The 22,941-nt window shown below is 39.9% G+C and overlaps 1 long non-coding RNA gene across 3 annotated transcripts in view; it reads right to left on the bottom strand.

Moving 5' to 3' along the window:
• LOC146542984 (uncharacterized) overlaps positions 1-22,605 on the bottom strand; it is a 71,306-nt gene extending 48,701 nt beyond the window's left edge. The window contains exons 1-4 of one of the 3 annotated variants that reach the window (XR_014887729.1): positions 19,719-22,605; positions 19,286-19,331; positions 18,206-18,332; positions 11,648-13,701 (exon numbers count right to left, since the gene is read on the bottom strand). This is a non-coding gene — a long non-coding RNA (uncharacterized LOC146542984). Of the gene's footprint in view, positions 1-11,647; positions 13,702-13,821; positions 14,512-18,205; positions 18,333-19,285; positions 19,332-19,718 lie in introns of those variants that run through there. The other 2 variants (XR_014887726.1, XR_014887728.1) reach the window with 2 other exon arrangements.
• Positions 22,606-22,941: the final 336 nt, after the last annotated feature.

Genomic DNA, 22,941 nt, shown 5'->3' with positions numbered 1-22,941 from the left:
GAAAGGATAGGTCATTTTAAGTCTCAAGAGGAGATGTGGCTCAATCTGGAGGCAAAACAATAAATGTGAGGTTAAAAAAAAGACTCAGATTCAGCCCTTACATTCTCCCACACCTCTGGCTGTCATTTACAGAGGAGGCTGAAATAACAAATTTGTATGCTGCTACAGAACTGGGCGATATTAAAGATTAATTAGCAAATTTGCTAAATCCAATCCCCAGGACGGCATCTGAGTAAGTCAGCAGCAACTTTTGGATGATCCACTGTTCTAGAGATGGACTCTTATGAGCACAATTTGTATTTGGGTCATCACTTCTAGGAAGTACCTCTTGGACACTGAAGGCTTTGGGCTGATATAAGGTATCCCAGTTGTGAACAAAGCCAAATTTAAGCGTCAGCTACTCTACCATTATACCAGTACTCAGGACAGTTTCATCAACACTTTTGCACAGATTCGGGAGTTTGGCCTTGCCCTTAGTCAGCCCTGGTTGGTCCGAAAGACAAGGGGTCTTTTCTGAATGATACCAAATAGCCTTCCCATGAGAGAGGAAAACAGAGGGGTTTCTCATCACTTGCTGGGGTGAATTATAAGAATTATGTGAATGGATGGGGAATTTCTTTTTGAAGAAGACCCACTTTCTCTGTTCCTCCTGGAGGAATAAGGACATGCAAGGGCATATTTCTTTGCGCTGCTGCCAAATACTGGATATTTATCATCATAATTAAAGAAACAAATTGCCAAAAACAAATATTATTTGCAGATGGATTCCTCTGTCTTCTGTGAAAATTCTCTGTTTACATTTCAAATGAGTGGAAAAATAAGATTATACATTTGAAAAAGCCCCAGGCCAGACATTAGGAGAGATAGGGGAGCTCTGAACTTTCTCCTGCAAAACACACCTGAAAGACTTTCTAATTTCTCAGCATGTTGACATTATTTAAATTCCTGTCTTCCTGAAATATAGCCAAAGCTGAAGCTCTAGCCCCCAGAAAATAAACTCTTGTTTAATAATGCGATGGGTAAACGTATCCAGGAAATGTCACAAAATAAATCTGAGATAAATTAAACAAAACTGACTTCCTTTCTTATGTAAGATGCCTCTAATTTTGGCAGCTTGGAGTAACAAAGGAAAGAGAGCAAGCACTTAGAAATGAAAATGTCTGTTTAGCATCAGTGCTGTGAAGGAAAAGGAGCACGTTTCCAAATCTGTAACAGAATACATGACATATGACCTGGGTCATCTACACTGTACGTAAGCTTCTCATTGGTTTCAGTAGGAAGAACATTCCTTTGCAATGTTGTCTATTTTTTAGGAATTTGGTCTCAGTAAGGCTATGCTTCAGAGGATGCTGAAGGCTCTATTCCGTCCATCCTGTACAATGCTAGATAAGCTCCCACTCCTTGACTTTCAAGATGATAATTTCCTACAAACCATCTGCTAAAATAACAAAGCATCAGGATAGAAGTCTAACTGCCACCAGCAACAGATCTGTAGAATTGCAGATCATGGAAGTCATTAATTAATGTTTCTTCATTGATGGCAGACCTGGAGAATTGGCAGTCAAGGCTTACATGGGCTGTTAATAAAGAACCTTATGAAATTAAAAACTAATAATGTGTGAAGAAAACTACATGCATTTGGTATGAAGGAAGGATATTTGGGGTCAAAGCAAAATATGAAAGACAGAGACTGCAGTCTTCCTTTGTGATAAACTTCAACTCCTTACTTCATTAAGCACCCAGCCCAGCTTTTTACTTCCTTCTCAGCAGAACTGCATTCTCTTCTGCAGGGTGCTCTCCAGTGCAAGGTTACACACAGACTTTTGGGAGGGCTGAATGCCAAGAGAGCACAAGAAGCAGGATCTGTGGGCTGCTACCTGAGCCTGTCACCCTTTGACGATGAGTTACTCAGCTGGCTGAAAGAAGGAAACAATTATCTTCGCACCTGGCTGAGTCCTTTTAGATCTTGCTAAAATATAGATGACCATATAGATGACCATCAAACATAGATGAGCCAAATAGTGATCAAGAATATTTAAGAGATTAAATATGAAATTTGCCTAAGTCTGGCGAGTAGAGATTATTATTTTTTTTAATTTGGCCAAATTCTGAATACCTTAAGGATGCCTACTCATGTGCCATTCTAACCTTACTCATTGTTCTGGATTAGGGCTTCATTTCTCTAAAGCAGCAGATGCTGCTGTGATTACACAGTCACATGCCCTTGGGAGTAAGCCACCCTTAGCAATATATTTTGAATAGAAGTGGAAAAATCTGTCAAAAAAAAAAAAAAAAAGATAAGCAGGAATTAAAGAACAGACTTATCCCTTGAAACAAGCCAGGGTAAAAAGAAAAGGTTCTGTTGGCCAAGTTTTGCCCCTCTAGAGACATAAAGAATATGGTTTGTGTTATTCCATACACCACTATTTCTCACTTAAAAAAAACAACCAACATACATATCTCCTTTTCTGAGCCTTCATGCTTAATGCCTCTTTGGGAGTGTACAGGTAACACTGAATGCTAAAGAGATGATACCTTCTGCAGCCCTGGACCACCAGGGTGTAACTTCATCGACCACAAGCAGCAAGCTGACAAACAGTCCATCTGGAATGAGGGTGATTCTAGTAGTGCAATCACTGGTGACTCAGTGGGCAGTCTACAGGTACACCACGTAGAGGTAGGCTGTGTTTAAGCAGCCATATCTAATGGGGATAATGATACAAACAGTAGAACAGCAATGGCAAATGAAAGTTATTTTCAGCAGATTATTCAGAGGGGGAAAAAAGTTCTCTAAAACAGCATCAACTTTGCCCCAAAAGAAATCACTGATATCAAATGATTTGTTCTCCAATAGAACCCTCCATCTGGCTGGGGACTCACAGAAACTAAACATTTCCACAGCAGCCTTTGAGAAAGGAAATATCATCTTCTTCACATGGATGACAAAAGCAAGGGGCAAAGAATGATATCCTCAAGATTATACAGAAGGGAACAAAGAAAAACACCCAAAACATGCTTGTTCAGCTCTGGAAGAGTTCTTGGAAGCATGAGACAGTTCCATATATTACGATCACAGAGCATCACATGATATAAAAGAGGGGATGGGAAAGTCTCGCTGCTTCCCACAGGAAACCCCACAGTAATAAGCCTGGGGAAGGAGTATTCCCAGAAGACTTTTTCCCACATCACTTATTTGAGGGGGTGGGACTTCAAACCTCAAAACATGCAGCTTGACCTGATATACTTGTTTTTGCACAGTAATTTTCAGACAGACAAGGCAGCTGCCCACTAAAAGCATCCTACTACAGGATTTCTACAGTTGCAGAAATGTATTTGGAGTGTTTTCTGAGCCAGCTATCTCCATACCAATCTTCCTGTGTCTTGTTACAGGAGAACTAAGGCAAGCAAGCTTTCCAACGGAGAAAGAACCCTGAAGGTCTGATTAGTGGAAGACACTGCATGGTTCCTTCCTCTGTGGGAAGAGAGGAATGCAGCCTGCCTTACGCTCCAAAAGTAGAGTCCCGAGGGCCAGGTATTCTTGAGCGTTTATCCTACACTTGACACCACCTGACATCCTATTACAGTAGATCTACTGTGTCTCTTTCCTCCTTGCCATCCCAGTGATACTGCTTCATAGTAACGAAGCAGCTAAGAATGAAAATGGTAGAGCTCATTTAGAATGAAAAAAGCATTGCTCATTTTTCTGCAGTCTCTGCACAGCTTTGCAGAAGCCCTAGGTAGGTCACTACCTTCTCAAAGGAACTGAAATAAGGAAATTCCTCATTTCTTTCCTGAGTAATGATACCAATAAACGTTACACCACTATGTACTAAATCAGCATAACCCTTCATGGCTCATATGTCTTGAAAGTGTTTATTCAACTTATTTTTAGCTGAAGAGGACTGTAGCACACTAGTGAAAAAGAGGGGAGAAAAGGAGACAGGCACCAAAAAAGCCTGACTTACTGCTCCAAATAACTACTGTAATCTCGTAATGATGAGAAATTTCTGAAGAAAATTGTTTTCTTCCATATTACTGAGAATCACAGAGGCTCCCAATAAGAGCCAGAAACTTTGAAAGGAAGGGGTGTTTATGCGAATGCGTGAATTTAAAAGTCCAGCCAAGCACAGAACAAAAACAAGGCAACTTCAGCCTCCAGAGAAATAACCTTCAAATCACAATTTGACAAACAATATCAACAACTATCAGAAAAGCAAGCAATCCAGCTGACTGCGGGGTTTTCATTCCCTTCTCAGCAGTGTGACCTCATCACAGTCGCACTCACACAGAATCCTATTACTGCTGCCTCAGCTGCAGAGCTGCAAGACAAAGGAAGGTTACAGACATCACTCCCTTCTGTGCCTTGCTAATCAATAGTTTTTATCTAATTTCTTTGCTTTAAGATACAGGAAAACAAGGTGCTGCATCTGAAATGAAAGGCTGGGAATAACTGAGCTTCGAGGGAATCAATAGAAAATAGAATAGCTGACAATGTCATTCACTGAAACACTATGAAAAAAGAGCTGAAGTTCCTTTAATTATCTACACGTTTGTATTTTTAACACTGACTTAGTGTCCACAGAAACACTGGCATTATATAAAAGCCATTCTGGTTTCAGCATTTTTTGAGCTCTGGTTAGTCTGCACCGTTTCCTTACATTCCTATTCTGGGTGGAAGTTTCCCTTTTGGTGTCAGTTTAGGGCTCAGTATGAAGCATCTGATAGCTTGCTACGCTCAAGTAGATAACTTACACATGACAACATAGCATCTGAACCCTGGCTAACAGGATCAGTGTAACTCAGCTGATGGACAGTTAATGGACAACGGACATACTTTCTTTCCCTAAACTCCTAGGTAATTTTTGGCAACGCCAAGTTGTGTGATTTCCTTAAACACGCTAATAAGAAACATAGAAGTCCAGCAGTACTTAAACTAGAAACAAGAGAATTGAGAGATTCCCCTAACAGTAGAAATAGTCTGCATGTAGCTGACTTAGAAGAAAACAATAAATCAGAGTTAAGAGATGTAAAATAGAAGTGCCAAGTTTAAGCATTCTCTGTCTCCTCCAGAGCACCAAAGGGCTTCTCTCAACTAAAGCACACTGAAAAAAGTTGATAAGGCTGCACAGCCCACTCCACTTGCCTTAGTGGCACTCCAGAGAGTCTTTCATGCAGACTATCAACAGCAGCACAAACCCACTCCTTTCTCCCATCTCAAACTCTAATAGTGTTCCTGTGGGAAGTCATTAATTCCTTACAGCTGGTGGATCTCTGCAGTCCTGACAGGCAGCTGTGTTACTGCATCCTCCCCTGCCCCCACAAGGGTGAATTAACACTTTCCCAAAACCTCCTTCACCAAACCAATGTGCACCATACACATGCTCTTGCTTTGCTCCAGCATTTTATGTCCTAGGCAGCAGGAGGGACTTTGGGGTGGAACACATCCATCCAGACTCTGCTCCCCAGAGCCCCTCTTTGAATGCCTTACACCTACGGGACTTCAAGATCACAAAGACAGAACTTACCAAGTATGTACAGTTTTCCTGCTGAACGTGTGCATAAATTTGTGCAAAACTGAGGAACAGGGCACCTATCATACATCCATGCTGTTCAGGGATTCTGAACTGAGCCATTTCCATACCTGCCTCACCTAGGTTTCCTCAGTCAGTGCCTGCCATACAGCAAAATGCAGCGGCAATCTGTTCTTAGTACTAAAAGCAAGGGCAGAGAAATCCCCTTTATCCAGCTGGTTAATGGTTAGCTTGGTCAGGGTACAGACAGAATTTTCTTCTTTGTTTGGAGGGATTCAAACCCACTTTTCCAGAGACGTTCCCTGCTTAGAGGTAACGATACCACTGGGATGCTGCAGAAAAGAAATGGTTCCCAACATCCCTCCTCACACTGTAAAGGATAGCGAGTCCTGCTTTACAGTAAGGGGAAAAAACAGGAGTTGGAAAACTTACCTTCAGAAGAGTGTTCCAAGCAACTAATCCCACATGGAGAGAGATGCAAGGCCCCAGCCCTGAGCGAGGAGCCTGAGCTACAGCTGAGTGTGCCACTGCCCCTGTCAGCGCTGCCATTCCTGGCAGCCATTTTGAGGCTCCTTGCTCAGGGCTGGGCATCCCACGAAGGGGGCAGACATCACTGTTTTGGCATCCGTAGAAGACTTTGGCCTGGGTCTGATGTGGGTTTGTTGCTCCCTTTTCAGCTCATGCTGCTTGTAGAACAGCATTTTCTTAAAGCTTACGCTGAAGAAATAGTGAAATCAAGGGAATGCAGAATTTATGTCACAAAAAGCAGCTCTTGCATACAAACTGTAACTGCTCCACAGCTGAGACTTCTCAGCCAGAGTAAAACATTGTTTTTCAGTAAACTATGAGATTTAATTTTTGTATAATTACGTATAATTAATATGGTTAGCATATAGCATCTACAACCTCCCAAAAATGCAGTGCAAGCGCCAGCTACTTCAAGATGCTACTTCACTGCAGCTTGCAATCCTGTTTTGGAATGCTGTGAGTTTGCTCTAGAAGGGATTGCTTTAATTTAAGATTTTAACTGTAACAGTCTATAAAATTCATTCAGAATAACGGGCGTGCTTCTGTTTAATGGATAAACTGTTTTTTTCTGATTTGAACTTTTATAAATCTGCCACTAGCCAGGATTTTAATTAAAAATACCCTTTTAATATAACGGAATGCTACTCACATGTCAAACAGTAATCAGTTTTCTCATTCTTTATTTTTCTGTGGGCCATATAACTGCTTGCAATATTGGTAACTGGACAGTGTAAAGCACAAGAGTGAAGATAGATGGATAACCACTAACAAGTCCAAAGCCGAGGTGCAGCAAAGGCAAGAACTGCTCTGCAGTATACATTTGTACAGTTGCTTGACTGATGCTTCAATGCTAACCTGGCACAAAGATCAGCTGCTTACCCAGGGAAAACTACCAACACAAGCAATTCTTGTTTTCCAGACTAATAGTAAATTCAATTTAATTTTGGTAAAGTTTCAGATTTAAAAAAAAAAAAAAAAAAAAAGGAGACATTTTTCAAAATGTCAAAACATTTCATGTTGACATTTTTAATGTGAAATGTTTGTCTCAGAAATGCCAAAAAGAATCATTTTGACATTTTCCTAATTGAAAGATTTTGCAAATTGGCATTTTTCATTCAAAAGTTCAGGTAATATTTTTTAAAAATCACCTTCTTTATTGAAAGCTAAATAGCTCAAAAATGAAACAAAATAGTTCATTTCAGGTCAAATAAAATATTTCCCATAGATCAAATGCAGCTTTAGCATTTCTCTGAAAAGTTCAGTTTTGGTTGAACTCTCAACAGTTCTTATCTTGGTTTTTATTATTAAAAGAAAGAGAGGGAGGGAGAGAAGTCTTGTCTGAATTTAGAATTGGTGCTTAATAGTTTTCTTGTTCTGTATTTTCTTAGGTTCATAAATGGGTTCTTGCATCTTAATAAATGATTGTGCATCATCTGAACAATGTTAGATAGCAAAATGTACTTTTTACTCGACGTCAAACATGAGATTTAATTTAAGCTTCTTTAGCTGATGGATTTTATTCTGTGTTTGCCACAGTCTAAATTTTTTGTTGAAGTTTATTCACCACCAGAGGGTTCAATTCACACATACATCTGTGACTTGGTTTGGTTGGGGAATGGTCTCCATTTTATATTTATGAAGCTATATTAACACTTGGGAGAGAAGCCTATTTTTCCTGAAATAACATCAGCCAAACAAAGTTACACGCTATAAATCTGGAGATGGCTTAGGTTAATTAATAAATAAGCTGGGCCAATGCACTGTTTCATTCCCTAATGGTGAAATCTCAGGCTACAGAAGGTTAGAAATCCAGTGCAATGTTTCGTGCCCAGTGCCTGATTTATTTTTTGCTAGGTTGCATTCAGAGCTGGCTGAAGCAATACGAGAGCTGCGAGTTGGTTCCATGGAGATATTGCCCTCTATGGAGAGTGGATCGAGTTGCAGATGTTTGAAAATGGTCGGTCCTCACACCTAGACTTCAAAGAGGCCCCAGAATGGGGGACCAGGATAAGAGCCAGGAAATAAGAAAGAGGCCAGACATCCAGAACTGCCAGAGAAGTATCACAATAAACTACCAAATATAACTTTATAAGTATCTATAAGAAGATGAGTATGAAATTTAACCTGACCCAAGAACTGTCAGCATCAAAGGAAGAAGTCCTCCCTTTGCTGCACTTCTACTGATTATTTTATATGTGGTCAGTCTCTTACTGATGTAGGAAGTCTGCTCCAGATAAGGAAAAAGGTGTAGATTCCATACTGACATTGTTTCATATGACAACTCAAGACTAGATGGGGAAAACATAGTCTTGGTCTTTAAAATGGATGAAACATTGGTCGTAATATCTTCCATGGGTAGTAATGATCAGTGGTTCACTGGAAGGATATGTGGGTACAATGCTTCATCTTTTACTAGACAGTATTTTCACTATAGATTTTTGTGGTAGAATACAGCATATACATGTTCAATTTATGATGAGAACACAGTAGAAAACATCGTGTGCATTGGATAAAGAAGTGAAAGAATGAATGAAAAAATCAGTTCAGGAAGGAGACATACAAGGCTTTACAGTTAGGCAAGAACTGAGCACACTACAGTTAGGCAAGAACAGAGCACCCTGTAGAGACCAGACAAGCATCTAGATATTACCACAGATTACAGGCTGAGAAAAATCCAATAACATCATATGAATTTTTGGAAAGTGGCATCACTTCCAGGACATGTGAAGCCATCTTTCCAGTCAACTGATCACTCCCAAGGCCTTGCCTTGAGTGCTATGTGTTCAGTACGGTACTTCCAAAAGGCTGTAGACCACTGGGAGAGAATCCAAAGGAGTGCTAAGAAAGTATGAGAAATTCAAGTACATAAGGAAATCTTGATGGAACATAGATTGCTTAGGGTAGAGAGGAAGAGATGAGAGGAAGATATGAGAGCACTCCAGTCAAAGGTAAATCTGTAGGAAATAAAATGTTCTTCATGTTCATTTTTAGCTGGACAAGAAATAAAGGAAGTTAAATGGCAGAAAGGAATGTGTCACATGGATGCAAACTATTATTAATTAATTACCATTATTAATTCATTCATACTACGCAGTGTGTCTGCCAACATGCTGCATAACACTGCCAGGCTGGGGGCACTTATGTTTAGTTACCACTAATAAAGTCCACCCCAGAGACCAATCTGGACATCAGCCAGCTGCTGTAGTCTTTCTTTTATTTTCAGTTGCTTTACTTTCTCAGACCTATGAATGAAAGCATTCTACATGTTTGATGTTGAAGTAGTTGTTTTATGTCCCTTTACTTATTTACTGATGGAAAAGAAGAGACATGACAGCTGTTTTGGTTCTGTTGTTTGGGTGCAACTTGGCCAAGAGAAGCAGTACAACAGGGCTCATGATTTGGGCTCTGCTGAAGCAGTAGAGCAGTGACAGCTCTTTTCAATTGCAACTTGACTGATTATAGCTAGCAGATATTCATTATCATTAATAGAGTATCTCTATAGAACACATTTGGACTCAAGAAGTCAAGGGGTTAAGATCCTAGGCGGTGTAATAGAGAACTATGGAGTTAGATGGATGACACAAACATCAGTCAGGATCAACATCTATAAGGAATATCTATTCCCTACACTGATTCTTTGCATCTTTTTCCTAAGCACTATTCCATCTAGAATCATGATATGCAGAGTAGGAATGTTTGCAAGTCTGGTCTCTTTTTCTGTTAAAAGAAACAATTTAGCAGCAATTAAACTCTGATTTTTAACAATTATTTCATTTTAAACAAAACTTAGGAATTCAAAAAGGCTCATTATAATTTTCTACATGAAACATCCCCCTTTTCTGTTTGAAATCAGTTTTTTATTTGTTTCCAATGCACTTTTTACAGTCCTAAGCAGAACATCAAAATGATGTTCTCCCAAGTACTGAAAGCTTGAGAAATTTCATGTGAGTGAAAATTAAGAAAAAAAAACAATTTCAAAATATCACAGAATTTCATTTCATTCATTTCCCATCCAAGTATTGCCAGGAAACTAACAGCATTGGATTTCCACCATCTCTAAAAATATTGGAGAAAACTCCGTGGTTGTGATTCATTAAGGCAATACCCACATAGCTGTGGGTAGGTCTTGTCTCACCTAGTCTGAGACATCTACACTGTTGAAATCCCTGTCTGATCTAGTCATCACAGCCTCCTTTAATGTCAACATGCTTGTGTGATGCATTATTTTATGGTAGGGATCTTAAATAGGCCACATGCATCCTATTTCTCTCTATCAGCAATGACGGGAATCTAGTTCAGGTAGTGACTTTGCCTGGTTGCTGTCTTATGCTAAGCATTCATAGTTCTATATAAATGAAACAGTGATAAAATTGGAGTCAGACACAAAAGGTAACACTCAGCACAGGTTAAGACAAGCACGATGAAGTCTACAGGAGGTGTAATTCGCTGAAGACTGGATTCTCTTCACCACCTACTAAATGGGACCTGGACCATCTTCTCCAGGGCACCTGCTTGGCCATCTGCTTTCTTTTATGTTGTGTTGGCTTTTCATTTGTTGCTAAAGGCAGGGATATGTAGGTGACTTTGATAGTTTTGCTTTCTGTAGCCCCAAGGATTTCAGCACAGAAACGAGATTTCATTTAGACACTGAAAAGACAGAAATTGTGTAAAAAATTGTAGTGAATGTTCTCAAGGTTGTTGGATTAACTTCCTTTTGCTGTCACTGACAGTGATTTATCCTGGTTGTTTAAATTCTGCTGGTAACTATTATGCAGTGAGGGCAATTATGCTCTCCCTGTGCTGAAACAGAATTTTCCAAAGCCAAGCATGAATCTCCTACTTTTTCTTGCTGCTCTTTGGATTATGTTTCTAGAAACATGCACAAGGGAAATAAAATCTTTACCTTTGCTACCTTGACATTTTGATGTAGGTCATTCTCTCTTTCACCATAGTTCTTTGGTGCAATACTGTAAGCTCCTTAAGAATCACAATTGACAGAAATCAGCTAATGTATATGAAGTAGTATCTTCACTCAATAAATGGAAACTAATGACAAAGCATCGCTTGCATTCTTCCACCTCAACCTCATTTACCCAATTTAAGTGTTCTGGCTTTCCAAGCAATTTCTCTGATTTTAGAAGCTGGTAACATAAAATATGTGAAAACAGTACTTAGAATGCACGAACAAACCATTTCAGATTAAATGAAGAGAATTTCTTTTCTTTTTTCCTCATGTGTTGGATGGTGCTGGCTAAAGCAAAAGCCACAGTGAACCAATCTACAAAAATATACCATAGGGATGTAATGGAGGAGAGAATATGATCAGTGATGGAATGCTGAAAGCCATGAGTTAGCAGTGGAGCAGCCAGCGGTTCCACATAGCGGGATTCAGTACAAATGTGGTTATTGTGCTGCAGATGTGTGCTGGCTCAGATGGAGCCAGACTGGCCACAGCTCCTCCTGAAATACAGTCGATCCACCCCCACAATGAAGACTGATTAATCTGAGGCCTAAACTCCATACTCATTATCATCATCATCATCATCAACAACAACAACAAGAAGTTAAAAAATCCCTCTAAAGCCTTTTGATGGTTTTATTGTCCAGAGTCTCAGAGGAGCTACTGACAGAGAAACTCACCATTAAAGTACTGATGTGATACAGAGGAGAATTATTAAAACCTCATCAAAATAATTCAAAACAGGCTTTCTTTTTTAAAAAAAGTTTATGAACTGAAGTTTTTTTTAGCATCTCATTCTTCTTATCTTTGTACCACTGCTCTCACAGACTACAGTCGGTGGCAAATGACAATTGCCCTCGTCAGAAAAACAGAGCCCATTCTGCAATGACCAGTACTTAGTTAACTCTGGCACGTGGATAGTGACAATCTGAGGGACAGGTCAGAGCTTGTGCACTATAAAGGCACAGGCCAAAATGACAAACATGCTCCAAAAAATAGGTAAGTACTGGAAGGCTTCTCTGCTGAGGTATTCATCAAGTCAAATGGTTTATCCAAGTCTCAAAGGTTATTTATTTGATGTGTGTTATTCCACTTCCTGTTCCCTGTGGGAGCTGTCAGTGCCTTAGAAAATCAGCTCCTAACTACAGAACAGTTCTGGGACTCTCCATCCTGATCCCCAGTAAGATAACAGAATCCTGTCCTTCTTTGACTGTGGTTCTTGTTTGCAGCATGGAGTACCTGCACACTCCATGTAAGTGCAGAGACAGTTTGGCTCACCTCCAGTTGTGCCCTTTCCTGTAAGATTAAGCTGGTGAAGAATCCATCTGCCAAGAAGACAAGCACTGTTTTCTCCTTCTCCTGCCTTGCTGTTCAGTTCATGGATCAGTCAGGAGTTGATTCAATGAAGACATCCAAGAGGGCACAGGAGTGGAGGAAAAGAGAGGAAATCTTTGCCACGAGAAAGGGGAAAGCATGGCAAACCAGCCCAATAACAGTGATGGGAACAGACTTCCAAGTCTTGGGAAGTCCAAGGCCAAATGAAAGGGAGAACTTTCCTCCTACACTGTTACAGTCAGAACCCTGGAGGGATCTTTCCCTCTTTGGTGAGTTATAAAGGATGTCTGAACATCACTCAGAGCAGTAACAAGCCTAATACATACACAGCTTCAGCCAAATCTCCTAGCCATCACATCACATGAATTTGCATTGAAGCATAGTTGCCTGGGATTTTTTTTCAATGGTGAGCATATTCAGCTCACTATATATTCTCGTTGTGTAATCATTTATCCATCATCTAGTATATGCACAGCTATAAAAGCACAAACCAGACCGTCATTGTTATTTTTTGAGAAAACATTCCTTTGATCAAGCGTGAAGCTTTGTCTCCTTCAGTTGTACTGGGTTTTAGTTATTCTAAAATCTGACTTAATAAAAACCTTCTGCAAAAGCAGATAAAATGAAGGCTCTCTCTGTGTAGGAGTGATTAGTATTCTGTACCGTCGCAGTACATTTTCATACAGATTTTTTGTGTGTTTTTGCCCCTTCAGAATAGTACATTTGTGGGCTCCACATGTCTTAAAATAGATTGAAGATAACATTTTTTAAAATCTACACTTAGGTCCCGTAATTCTGCAAGTTTTCTGCAACTTTTGAAGGAGGGGTATTCACATTAGGAAGACAAAATGTCAGCAACTACATTTCTGGGGCCAAAAGTAAGTAACGCTGTTTGGAAAGAAGGCTGAAAATATTCAGCTCTATGTGCTTTTATTTCCTAGGAATGTAAACATCACAAACATGATGTAGTTTAATTATTTCTGCAATACGTTTGTGGAAAACAGATATTTCCTAATGACGTACGATTATCGTAATGACAAGGACACAGCTTTGCAGAGAGCTCAGTATCTCCTGAGCAGTGCTGAGCACTCACTGCGACTCTCACTGCACTTGGTGGCAGTTGCAGTTGCTCAGCACACTGGAGAATCGGGCCCTGACTACCTTGCAGTTCACAAAAATTCAACAAAGATCTATGAGACTGTTGCAAAGCTTGGGCCTCATATACGTCACTGGAGCACACAAGTCAGATATGGTATCAAGACCTGAGCAAATATTTAAAAGAGAAGCAACTCAAGGTGCATAACCCAATCAAGGCGACGTTGGAGTTGATCCAGCGCCGAACGTCAGCTTAAAAAATGTAAAAAGAAAACAAGACCAAGAAGTCAAAAAACATTGTATTGATCCTAGCTTATGAATAGAGCCCCTCAAAAACAAAAATTCTTTTTTTTTTTCTCTTCTGACCCTGTACATTTTATTTATAATATAAAAGATTTTTTAAAAATTCTTGTCAGCCATGAACAGCATTTTCCTTTCTTGTTTTCTGCATGGACATTACATACATAAGCAATTGCCTTTAACCCTAGGATCATTCCATTGATTTCAGCAATATTTACTAATATGTTTAGAGTTGGGCACATGCTTAATTATCCAGTAGAAAAACCTTAAATAGTTTCCCGATACGGGAAGGCTGTTTTAGGTTAACTACAAATGTGATTTGCCTTGTGGGAACCTTTGTCTCACTTCCATGATTGAGGGCAAACCATAATGGAGTAATGGACACATAATGCACTTAACTCCACTTTTTAAAACAATATTTTATTGATTTAACTGAAAATCTCAAGTCTGTGGATTTGCTCTTTATAATGCCAGCCAATAACTAAAATAAAACCAAGGGAGGAGAGTGGTGGGGAACACCAACATTTCACATTTCTGAAATTTTAACCCTTTCAAGTTTTTTTCTTTTTAAGACTCTTGTTTCAAAAGATGGAATGAAACAAAGCCCGAAGGGTTTCTTTGGCAGACCAATTGGAAACACAGATAGAGAAGAAAGGCAAACAGAGACAGTCCAATTTATGTCACAGCTCACTACATTAGAGAATGTCTAAGCCCTGAATTTTTTCTCTGTTCGTGCCAGCACTCCTTTGATGATTACTTTATCTGAAAAAGATAAGACATTATGAATTTGATTATGGCATCACTCCATGTGGTTTGACACAGCCTCAAGCACATTGGCAAATTGCTGTCTGAGCAGTTCCATTATTATTGCATAGCATGGCTCAGATTTAAGGACTAAGCTGTAATAAATATAGAATTAAAAAAAACCAACAACCAACAGTCACTCTTAGCTGTTAAAGAAATTATTCTTTTAAAGTTACAGTGTCTTCCCATCACTTCCAATGTCATTCAGTAAAACATCAATAATTGCTGTCCCGAGTACTACCTGTAAGCTCAAAGCAATCCCAGAGCCCAACTCCACAATGCTGAAATGTCATTTCTGACCATCTTTGAAGAATTTAATCAGTACTTAAATTGCATGGGACTGACAAGAAGAACTGTTGACAGCAGTTCCTTTGAGGCTGATCATACAGTTTTCAAGCTGAATGTCAGGACTGTGAAGTATTTTAAGTAGAACAGTGCAGTAACTGTAATTTTAACAAGAGGAACATTTTATGTGTTTGGGTTTTTTTTCTATGCATTAGTCTGGAATTCAGGCACTTAACAGTTCTTAGTTTAAGGACTTCAGTCTCGGAACAAAGAAAAGCAACATATTACAATTCAGGGTAGGTCATCGGAAGAGCAAACACATCACTGCCACTAGGAGTTCAGAAAAACGATTATATATTATTATTATGCCTTAAAAACACAGGACTATAGTCAGAGGGAAATCTAGGGAATTCTGAACTGGGACCATTTAAATTTACTTCCTATCCTCCCTTCTGTAGAGACCCTAAAAGCAAAGAAGAGCAACAGAGTTTGTGGAAGACCTTACATGCGAAGGTGAAGACACTGCTATCATATATCCAGCTGATCTGGGAAGCAGTTTTAAAGTAAAGCAAGAGCATTAAAGCCAAATAAAGGAGTGAAAGAACTTATCTACCAAAGGAGATGCACACAGCAGATGGCACTTGCAGAGCAACAATAAGCACACGCCTGTGTATCTCTGTGTGAGAGCACGTGTGGCTGCATGTATGTCTTTCATTTCTCAGGACTTAAGCACGCAACTATTTCCTAAGAAGGTCCCTCCTGATTGATCCAGGTGTAAAAAAGTTACAAGTGATAACAGGTCTCAGGTTGCTCATTTCCCAAAGGTTAAAGCTCACTGCGTGAGTCACAGGTACTGCAGCAGCCTGCATGCAGGGTTCTGTTCTGCACAGGCCTCCTCCTAAAAGCACTTCTAACTGTGCAGCTTTCCTGGGCCTGCTTCTGCATATCGGGGTTGCATACCCCAATTCTTGTCTGCAGAGCTCGCTTCCTTCTCAGCTGACATGGTGTGCACAAAGCCAAAGCAAAGGGGCCCCCCGGCTTTGATGTGCCTCACTAGGAGCCAAGAAAAGTGTACAGAGAGTACTTTAATAATTAAGAATTATGGATATGAAAGCAAAGCTATTAGTGGTGCCAAGTTCGGCCACAGTCTTTGAAACGAACTCTGTCAAAATGTGTTTCTAAGAAGAAATTATGTTATAAATTATTTTAATGGAATGTTCCAAAGTTAAATGAATATTTAGGCTGTAGTTCATGAAAACCTCCCTCTTCTGAAAAAAAAAATGTTTTCATTTTTTAGATTTCTCTTTGTCAGCATTTCTAACACTAAAATGACAAACTTTCATGGGTAGGTGCCAGTGGAGACAGCTGTATTTTATTATTGAATACTTCTGGTGCTTAGTTTGGCACCAGTCCTGTTTATATTGCTAGTAAGATTTCATGCAAGCCTTTGCAAGGTCTTGTGTTTAAACTTAAATGTCTGATATGGTTTGTAATTGATTCCACCCAGTTCCTTCCCTCCTCCTCCTCGGTCCATTTTGTAAAGGACAATTTATCACTGTGTGGGGAACACAAACCTTCCAGTTCTGCAAATTCAAAGACAAAAATTCCACAGCAAGATCCTAGAAACCTCTGCTGCTATTATGATTCTCTTCAGCTGCTAAGGGAATGTATTCATCCCCACTGTTCCTGCCCTTGGATTCTTATTTTTTATGTGTTTTGAATAACTAACTTTTCTCAAGGTTAAATCAAACAAACCTATCTGCTTCCCAACTTAGAGCAAAAATCTATATATGCATACCCCCTATTCCTTGATTTTTCCCTCTTCTCTTCTGCCATAACCTCTATGCTCACTGTGGCTACACCATGCTGCTTACTACGTGCTTGCATGAGTGGCACTGCATATGAAAAAGCAACTTCATAATAATATGCCTTAAATATGAAGATGGTTTGCTTTGGTGCCTTTCTGCAAGACACCACAGAGGTGAACTTCCTTTCTGTCAGGGCTCATGTAACACAGGTCGCTAAGGTCAGAGGATTTGTTTTATGGAGTGAACTTCAGAAGGGAGCAGAGGAAAGAGTGTTTGTTAAAACCCATCCGCTAGAGCTCAAGCATGGAAAACAAAACGTATTTGTTTGCTTTGGTCTGGTCTAAACAGAGCCAAACAGAAACCAGAAATAAAATACCCACTGGCCAATTTAGCGTGTAGGGAGCTACTCCTGATGAGAAGCTAATCAGTGAACTACACTTGTCCTTGCTTGTCTTTGACACAACCTCTGTGTCTGCCAGCCTGATCGCACCTCTTCTGCTACTGCTATGTCCTGTTGCAGGACTGCTGGGCCTGAAATGCTCTTTTTCGATATGCCAGTACAGTAAATATTGCAGCAGCCATGTTTCTGGCTGGGGTTTTTAGCATTACTGAACTACAAGAGCTGACAGTGTGACATATTTTGCAGTTCCTATCAGATCATGCACAGAATTTCACAATATTTAGAATTAGGTATTGCTTTTGCCTTGTTTTATATCAAAATAGCTTCCACGCCTTTCAAAACTCACTCCCTGTGTGCTGCTGATAACTATTATGCAGAAAGATAAAACGGGTTATTCAAAATCAGCTCAGATCCCATGATACTCTGCATTCTGTGGTGGGCCCGTGTTAAAACTGTAAACTTTCTCACTTTAAATTCTGTTACAGTGAGCTGCAAGAATAGCTTAACAAATGTCTGTATAGCCATAGCTGTAAAGAAAGAAAAACTATATGGGGCTTTAAAAGTCAATGTTTCTCTCCCACCCACCATAAAAACTGTCTAGAAACTTCTTGTAGCCATGAAACTATGAAGATAATTGCACAGGGTACGATTGTCCTTCAAGGGAAATGAAAGAATATTATATAGATTTCAATACAGAAAGGAGGCTATAATTGCATGCTGTGCAGATACCATTCGTGACAGAATTACAACAAATATCACATGCCAGTAACTCAGACTAGGAGCTGTGGTGTTCAGCTAATCTCTCTCTTCACGGGGTGAACAGAAGATGGTGCATCAGTAAATTGGTACCAGAATCTAATTAGTGTTCTCATTCAGCCTACTAAGTAGGAAGAGATGGCAGAAGAAGTAGATAATATTCGATAAGCAGATCTGGATTAATATAAATTGCAGACCCAAGGATCTCTGGAGTGCGAAACAGAAGATAAAATTTTATCCAGCTTCATCACACTAGAAGGCAAAACAGAAGCCTTAGTCTTAAAACATCTTTTGTCATCATGGGTATGTAGCTAAATGAACCCATGTTTCCTCTATGTGTTTACTTCACCTTCTGCTATGCAGGAAGGGGGGAAGTAAGGCTAGGAGTTGGATAATAACTTACCCAGAAACATTTTCTGAGCTAAAGGTCAGGTAAAGATCCAGGAGAAGCAAGTTCCAGAGGAATGCAGCTCTGAGTAAGAATTCCAGCTCCCACTCCCATCTTGAAGGGGATGATTAGCTGAAGTTTCCTGACAAGCGTAGGTGTTTGCAACAAGTCAGGGAGAGAGAGAAGTGATATATTAGGTCATTCAGACTAGTCTAGCACCGCTGTGTAGATAGATCAACACTTCAGATTTCACACAGGACTCTCAGACAGCGTGAAGAATACAACAGAAGCATAATGAAGTTCTCTTCCACTTGGAAGGCGAACAGCTTTGCTGTGATTCAGCATTTGACCAAGTTGCTGGTCAGCATTCAAGATTCCTCCCTGGTACAAAGGCTTCACTATCGGCCTGCTTCGAAGCAGATAAGCCTTTCGATTTTAACATTTAAGGGTAGGAAAAAACATGTCAATTCCTGACCTGAAAGGTAAAACAACCAAGATATCATTTCAGACTCCTAGAATGAAGGCGCATCCAGCAGGACCTTGACATGATACGCAGTTTGACAAGAGGCAGGTTTATTGATTGAACATCTGGCAGGTACACAGACCTTGCTGAGAAGCAACTCTGGTAAAGAGAGCTTGCTCCAGTGGTAGCAGAGCCCACGTTATAATAAATTTGATTTTATGATGATCATAATTTGCATTAGATTTAGCACTCACTTAAGTTGGACTGTATGATTTTAAATTTCACCTTTAAGGTAAAAGCTGCAAGAACTGTAAGATCAGGATGTACTGAGATAAAAAGCACCAGTTGGAGAAACTACAGCAAAAATCACAATTTTTTCTTTCTCACAGAAAGCACAGACCTTTTACCACCCTATTGGCTGAATCCTATTGACAGTACCTTAGAGTAGAAGAAATTAGACACTATTTATTAAGAGCCTTCAGGAAAGGCTGTAAATGTGCATCTGGGGCTCCGACCATATCGAGACTATTTCTGCTACTTCAAAGTGAGCTGTCAGGCTGCTGGTGGCAGATAGGCACAATATAATATTTTAGGGTCTCAACACCAGAGTTTTCATAAGCGATCAGACATACCACTTCAATTATTAGGTCTGGCTGGAATGTTTTCATTGGGTTTCATCTGAAAATATAAAAGGAAAAACATTAAACTTTGATAATAAAGTCAGTATCGGAAGAGTGGATTGGACCAGTGACTGGAGATTTGAGTACAGAAGCAGAAAATAAGTACCAGCAATAAAAGCCAGAGCTGAATTTCACTGACATGTGAGCAGGTGGACCTAAATTTAAAAAAAAAAGAAAAAAAAAAGGAAACCATATTTGTTTCAGCTCAGAAACTGAACTATACTTAAGAAGTTCAAGTTGCCCCTGCTTGTTGTTTTGTCTCTCACTTTCTCACTTTTTTTTTTCTTTCAGCTGTTTCTTTTCTCATTTGTAAGGAAAAAAAAAAAAAAGAAAAAAAGAAAGGAATGAAAAGAAAAGAAAAAAATACATCCACTGCAAAACTGACCTTCTGGATGCTCAGTTCCAGCCCAGGTCCAGCTTTTATTGGTATGATTACTGAACCTGAAAGAATAAGTCTTTTAATGATAAGACGTTTGCAATGACGCATTTCAAGAAGCTCAGGAAGAAAATCCAGAGTTGCACATCTCAGCAGAAATGCATCTGTTGTCACACTGCCAAATGTAAGGGGTGCCATCCTTCAGTCTGCTTATTTAAGAAAGAATGCAAGAGAGAAAGACATAACAACTTCAGTGTCAATGAATGATATCAGCCCAGTTCTTATTTATCCCAATGGGAAACGAGAGCAGAAGCCTTTTCCTTGGTCTTTTGGCCTTAAGATAAGGATGCAGCTTTTAACAATCACTGGAGTAACACAGCTTCAGAAGCACAAGGAAAAATAATATCAGATTTGCTCTGGGGCTTCAGCAGTTCTAAAGGTTCCCAAACTGGTTGTTGGGTTATTTTCTTCTCTCTTTTTTTTTTTCTTGTATTATTCAACTTTTTATCTCTGATTTATACAGTTCCCCATGAAAATGTTTTCTTATAATTTTCATTTGGGCAAAAGTGACAGCACTTTTCACTTTTTGTGTTACTTTCCTCACCACCTCCTCTTGCTTCCAAGAGATTTACGGCTCTACTGACATAAGTTTTCAAAATCCAGTACAGCACGAAAGCTATAAGGGCCCTTAATTCATTTGGCAAAAGTCATTAAGATTTTGTGAGCATTGTAGAAGTTTAACAGCCCTCCCCAGGGCGGCGTTCAGCAGGAGTGATGACTCAGAGGACAACAGACTGCCACACACTGGTTTGCTGGTAAAGATGAATGCTGTTCTTTCCTGAGTTGAGGGGAAGCTCTTAAAACACACATCAGACTGGTTTTTTTCTTGACTTTGCCACAGACTTTCTGTGTGACCATGAGCAAGAGGTGCAGCTCGCTTCTGCCATTCAGCGAGACTGGGGCGGGAGGTGACCAGCAGATCAGAGCTGTGGCTGACAACAGCCTCATCATTCACAGATAAATACAGGCTACTCTTCTCCCACCTAGAAACACCAAGGGCTGATCCAACTCTGACAGGTGCAGCTCTGCTATGAAAGAAAATCTTCAATCTGAATGCAAACTCTAGGCTTAGTTTAGCAATTCTGCATAAAGGAAAAATTGCTACAGAATCTAGGCCTGAGAAACAGCCAGAAAAGATCCCAGCTGGAGAGCAATCCCAGTCCAGCTAAGAAGGCACTGCCATTTACACCACAGGAAGGTTGAGACGTTTGGCTCAGCTCACGTTTTCCTGTCTACAAACACAGCGATCACATCAGCTGTGCAGTTGCACATGAGATGCCCCATGTTGTCAGTGTTCACCCTAGGACTTGAGACAACTTCTGTGGAATAGATATTTGCAAGATGGAAAAGGCCTTGCCCAGTTGTTTCATAAAGAGCAAGACACTAACAGTGCAATGTAATGTTACCCAGCACGAGCCTACCTCATCCTTTGCTGAAACCAGGCATTTCTGCAAGGCTGTATTCAGTGATGTTCAGTACCTGTATAGCTACATACTGGACTGTGTGCAGAGAAATCTAAATATTCCAAAGCATTGATGCAAGAGGCAAAATTCACTACCACCCCTAATCTTATACTTTTTCTAAGATATAAGGAATACTCTCACCCTGATTTAGATGTGTGGTATTTTTTATTTTTTTATTTTTATTTTTTTAAAGACATCAGTCTTGTAAGTGTTTATAAAAGAGCTGGTAATCTATTGGAAAAGTTCCCCCAGCCCTGTCTTCAGTTAAACACATTATATGGTTTCTACCTACTAGACAGAAGACCACATCACATTCCACTTTGGACAGTCTTGCTATTAAAAGGCTGTTTTCAGTGTAGTGATGGAGACCGTTTGCCAATGAGACACCCTTGCCAGGTGGACTCTCAAAGTCATCCACAGGACAGGGCAGACAAATGTGCTTTGAGGCTTTGTGTCTGAGAAAGGCACCCTCAGTACTGAAAAGGAAAGCCCACAAGTAAACAGAACATTAGGTTCCTCACTACTGCCAGTTCTTTGGACTCTGCAAGCACAAATATCCACTGCAGGAGAGAAGTGTGTGAAAGAGATTCTGTGGGCTGCTGGGAGTTATTGCTTCCATGCCACCCACTAATTCATGAAAACAGAAAGGTAATCCCTATGCATTTCCTTTACGTAATGGTGGCTGAATGCTGGTACCCAAATGTCCATCCCTCCTCCACGGTGCTCTGTCTTAAATTGCAGCCATTTGATGTTAATTTCCAGCCCTAGCAATTACTGGATAATTTCTGTGTTTTATAGAAAGTGTGACAGGAATATTCCTCTTGGGGTGAATCAATATCAACTTATGCCAAGAAAGAGAGCATTTTACAGTACATAGTTACTCTGTTTTTTGTTTTTTTTTTTTTGTATTTTTGTCTGCCTAGTAGAGAGTCATTAATTCTGTGGGCGATTCCAATATTAAGTGCACATGCATGTGGTAGGTGGGTGGCAAAGACGGTTATTGATTATAACGTGGACACAGTAATGAAATCTGAAATCCACTGCAATGAACACTGAACTGTGCACATAACTTAGCAATAGTCTTTGGAATAATTCTTTGTAACGGGTGCAGCAGAACAGATTAGCGTGGAGAATGAAGATCTGCACGCAGACAAGGCAGGGGTGTAGGACAAGCAGTGGCAGAGCAATCCAGTGCATTATACCACACAAGTATGAAACACACAGGTTCTGCTTACTTGTTTACACAAAACAGCTAAAAGCTTTGCAGGGCAGTGGATGAATGTCACCCAAGATATTCTTCTGGAGCAATGGCCTACAAAGATTAAGGAGTAAATTAAATTTGTGACAGTTTCTCTCCGCTTTGACTGCTCTCAGCATCAATATTTGTCATTTTGTAAAAGTCTGATCCAGAGATAATTTGATGGCATCACCAGCTGTGGTTCCAAAGTCCCCAGTTTGCTATTTAGTTATAAGTTTCTAAGCCTGCCTGTCTCTTTTTTTTTACTGGCAGGTCATTAAATGCTTTGTTGCTGCAATAGTGGAATCAGAGAAGTGTCATAAAAAAAAGTTCAAGAAAGAACTGTTTTGCCATTCCTAGAATTCAGCAGTACATTTTCTTACCTGAACTTTAGATTTATACCAGCTTCAAATACTGAGCTGAAAGCGTGCACACAGAGGTGCATGCACCAAGTTGTGGGAACGATTAAAGA

The sequence above is a fragment of the Meleagris gallopavo genome, chromosome 22, assembly GCF_905368555.1.
Source record: "Meleagris gallopavo chromosome 22, MGAL_WU_HG_1.1, whole genome shotgun sequence".
NCBI lineage: Eukaryota > Metazoa > Chordata > Aves > Galliformes > Phasianidae > Meleagris > Meleagris gallopavo.
The sequence above is the reverse complement of the archived record's forward strand: the minus strand, read 5'-3'. Positions and strand labels throughout refer to the sequence as shown.